Source organism: Amia ocellicauda, unplaced genomic scaffold (genome assembly GCF_036373705.1).
Source record: "Amia ocellicauda isolate fAmiCal2 unplaced genomic scaffold, fAmiCal2.hap1 HAP1_SCAFFOLD_167, whole genome shotgun sequence".
Classification (NCBI taxonomy): Eukaryota; Metazoa; Chordata; class Actinopteri; order Amiiformes; family Amiidae; genus Amia; species Amia ocellicauda.
In genome coordinates this window covers 121,967-126,890 of record NW_027102730.1, presented here as the reverse complement: position 1 = coordinate 126,890, position 4,924 = coordinate 121,967, and positions in this window count along the sequence as shown.

Below are 4,924 nucleotides of genomic sequence, written 5' to 3'. Positions count from 1 at the left end.
TTAAAGCAACGGCCCGTGTTACCGCTGTCTGGCTGCTTCAATGAGTCAGTGATCTGGATTTCTATTGGATCCCGCGCAGCAGTTCAAACATCAACCAATCGGCATATTGTATGGTCTTATGGCCCTAATGCACTTGCCTACATGTAGCGATGTTTTCTATTATGCAAAATGGCGAAACGAAAATTGTGTTGCTTTAACAGTTGCCAAGAAGAAAGAATGATTCCTCGTCGTACTCGGACCAGGTGGAAAACAAGGCAAAACTTGTTTTTCCAGCAAAGTTTTGGTCATATTGATAATTTATAGGCCCTAGAAATGTGTGTATTAAATATGATAAACTATAATATATTCATAAATAGGCATTATACTTATTGTTGAACATAATTGTACAAATAATGTTTAGTTTAAGTTATGTTAAGTTTTAAGGTTTTAAAAATGTGTTTAAAATGTTGTAAAATGCATTGACAAACATATCTGAAGGCGAGTAGATTTCCCACTACAGCTGGTCATGTTGTTTTTAAATGCTGCCCGTGAACTGAACAATGAACGAAGTCACCATATCTAAATATTCACAACAAACACCCTTTCGACATGAAACCAAGAAATGAGAGCAATGCTTTCACTGCTCGCCATAGCGTCTCAATGTTAGTGTCCCTCAGCAGGATATGTCGCCCATTTTAGGTTTACAGGCATTCTATAAATTAGCAGCCTGGCATTAGTACTGTCAGTAAAATATTATGCATGGCTAATAATTTTATGTCATAATAATATATTCATCTGTAGCCTATGGAGATGGCTTCCATCTCAAGACACCAATATAAATCTAAGCACAACAGCAATGCTAAAATGTAATGTATTATTGTGTCTGTAAAAGTGAAAGGAGCATACAGGTAGATGGTGGGGTGGGTTGTGAACACTAGCTTTAATCTTGATGAACATCCTGGGAATTAATAACAGTCAAAACAGCTTGCCATATTGTTGAACAAGAATATCAACATTTAGAGTAAAACAGGTTTCTTTTGGTACACACTTTGCTTATGATCACTCAAATTTGGATTCTTTCCCATTTGTTACAGAATACCAACCAATCAAACCTGGTGTCTTCAGGTCCCTCAAATGACCATGTCACAGATGCCAGTTGGCTGAACATCCTCGCATTTTCCATGAAGCACAATGTAACAGAGGCTTTAATGGAGGACCTACTGAAGCTGTTAAGGTTATGTAGTGGGGATGCTGCAAGCATCCCAAGTAGCAAGTACATGCTAGAGAAGGAGTTTAAAGATTATGTAGACAAATCAGAATACCATCTGTGAGACAAAGTTTAGAGCTGGGTCAATTTTTTATTTGTATACCTTTGAGGAATCAACTTCAAGCTCTTTTGGAGAATGAGCCTATTCCAAATATTTACAATGACCAAAACAGATGGAATAACAGATTTTTCAGATGGGAAGTTGTACAAATATCTGAAATCAGTTAGTGATTCATTCTTTTCCCTGTCTTTCAATTGTGATGGAGTGCCAGTGTTCCAGTCATCTAAATACAGCATATGGCCCTTACTATGCTCTGTTAATGAATTACCCCCAGAGGAAAGAGATACAAATGTCATACTATGTGCCTTGTGGTTTGGGTCATCAAAACCACAAATGACTAGCTTCCTCAAACCTTTTGTGGAGGAATGCAAAAGTCTTGGACAAACAGGTCTTCAGTGGCAGGATCCAGTAGATCACTCAATCAAAACGACAAAGGTCTATGCATTATGTGCCATATGTGATGCTGTTGCACGACCTTTACTGCAAAATTTCAAGCAGTTTAATGGAGAGTATGGGTGTGGGCACTGTCTTCATCCAGGTGTTCCTTAGAGATCATGACACAACTGTGCAAATAGGTGAGATTGCCAAAAATAATGAACAGAGCATTTTGGGCATAAAAGGGCCATCTCCAATTGTGGACTTGCCAGATTTTGACCTGATCAATGGCATGGTCCCTGATTACATGCATTGTGTGTTGCTGGGGGTTTGCCGGCAAATAGCCACTTTATGGTTTGATTCCAAAAGCTATAGTAAACCATGGTATGTTGGTTTGAACACTGTAACAGTGGATGTAAATCTTTTAGCAATCAAGCCTCTAAGCATTTTTTCCAGAATCCCACGGTCTATTGTTGAGCTAAGGTTTTGGAAAGCTCACGAATGACAGAACTGGCTTTTATATTACAGTTTGCCAGTCCTGGAGGGGATACTTCCAAACAGGTATCTTTGCCACTGGGCTCTACTTGTGGAGGGTGTGAGCATTTTGCTAGGTTCAGACATTAGCCAAGAGGATATTGACCATGCTCATGAGGCTCTTGAGCTTTATGTTAAATCAGTTCAGTCTTTGTATGGCGAAGATCAGGTGACCTACAATATGCATTCACTTCTGCATTTGACTAAGAGTGTTGAGAATTTAGGTCCTCTCTGGGCCCAGTCTGCTTTCATGTTTGAGAGCTATAATGGCTACTTGCTCAAGCAAGTCAAAAGCAGTAATGCAGTGCCTCAGCAGCTTTGCAAAAGAGTAGCATGGTCTCGGGCATTGCCACGCATAGCTAAGGCCTGCTCATCCAATGATGTTTCACCTGAAATTAAATCATTCTACACAGAAATGACCTCTGGTAAACGTCATGTAAAGAATTATACTAGATATGACTTGCACTTGGAGTGCCAAAGATTAGGCCAGTGTCTGAAAATAATATGAATGCATTGCATGCATTGCTAGATGTACCTGGGACCTCTATTGGCAGGTACTACAACAGAATAGTTATCAACGGAGAGGTCATTCAAAGCCAAACATACACAAAGACAAAGAAAAGGAACAACTCGGTTGTGATATTGAAAGATGGCAGTATTTTCACGGTTTCACACTTTCTCTGTGTCAGTGATGACCAATATCACTTATATGCAGTTGGCAAATTTGGAAATTGTACAGTGCAGAAACTGGTTCGAGGATCTGCTGTCAAAATATCACTGACCTTTATGCGGACTGTTCATTTTCCTACAGGATTTGAAAGAGCAGTTGATCTAAGGTTGATTATACAGTATATGACCATGTTTGATTATAGGCATAGGGCTCCACTTAGGACAAGGCAAGAGCATGAGTTAAGTACAGCCTTATACTGCTAAACTGCACTGTGTTCTATACATGTCTTCATATGCTGGACATTCATATTAAATTTGCACTATTTTCCTATGTTTTTACTTCATCAAAAACTATATGCCTTTAGTTGTATGTAGGACATATATGATTAAAAATACATTAATATTATGCAATTTATATATGTGTTTTTTGCAGCATATATGTCCCTTACAATATTCGGTTTGAACATATAAGAATCACAGGTTTTTTTAGGAAAAGGAAAGGATCCAAGTGCAGGCTTTAGAGTTGAAGCAGATAATCCAATAAGGGCAAAACGAGAGAGCATAAACAGGGACAGTCCAGGTCAAACGATCAAGCGAACAGGCTAGTAGAGAGATCCGAAAGGGGTAAACGAGAGAAGGAAGCAAGAGGTCAAAAATACACGGGAAGGCAATCAAGAAACAAGGCTTAGAATTGATTCAGGAGAGAATGCAAGACTTCGCGATGAATCTAGGAAACAGAGGGGTACTGTGTACTGTGAAGGAGAGAGGGATTGAACGAGGTGAATGAAGGATTGACCAATGATAGGAGAGGAGGACAGAACAGGTGCACCTGGTAGGGAAGAATGTGGAAAGACTGGTTTGACTGGACAAAGGACAAGAGAAGCACTAAACTAGTATTTGGGAGAGGGAGACCTCTGGTGGTGAACTAAGGTAGAAGCAGGGGAGACCGTGACAGTCTCCAAGGTTCTCATCGTAAATAACAAACAGAAATCAAACTACCTTCTGGCCTGACCTTCTAGCTTGACCTTATCTTTCTTAAGTATACAAGAGAGATTAACAGGTGTGAGAAAAGAATTTCTAACTTTCCTTCCGCACATACATACATACATACATACATACATACATACATACATACGGAAAATAAATAATAGAATTTTGAATCACAATAAGATGTTATCAAGTACAGAAAAAGAAAATGTAATAAAATGTGATCTTAAATACATACAAATAAAGAAAATTGGTTTACTATTTCCAGATTCCTTTTTTGAAATACAATGACATGCATTACAAATGAGTATTTACATTATATTTACAGCCGGTGCTCGTGTGTCACTGTGTCCCTCAGGCTGTGGTAGGCGCTGACATATTGGGCAGCCAGGGTGGCTGTGTGTCCCTCCCCCAGGAGGACTGACCGTTTTTCTTTTTTCTAAGTTTTGTCACAGGTTGGGTGGGCATCCATTATGTTGTTACAGAATGTGTCCCTTATTTTGGGCTAAAGCTTTCCGTGGAGGGGAACGTGGATCAGTTTGTACCATTTTTGGGAAGATCTGCCTTGTTGGGGCGGAGCTGTGATCCAGGTGAACAGCAGATCGGGCATAGGTGGGCATGTGGGCAGAGGAGTAGGAAGGCCGGTCAAGCAAATAAGCTTGCTAAGGTACGCAGCAGCAGCAAGCAGCCCCCCCATCCAGCCAGCCAGCCAGTCTGGCTAGCAGTGACTGAGTGGTTGACAGACGGCAAGCAACGGAATGTACGTGCTCTGTGATGTCATAGCAGTCAGCTGAGAGAGGCTCGTGATGTCATCGCTGAGCTGTCTGTCTGTCTGTCTGTCTCTCTCTCTCTCTCTCTCTCTCTTCCTCTCAATTCAATTCATTTGTATTGTCAAAGCAATTGGACATACATACATACATACATACATATATATGGAAAATAAACAATATGTGTACATCTCTTTCGGCATTAGTGGTGCCCTCACAGATGTGCAAGTTACATGACAGACAGACAGACAGACACACACACACTTTCACACACAGACAGACAGA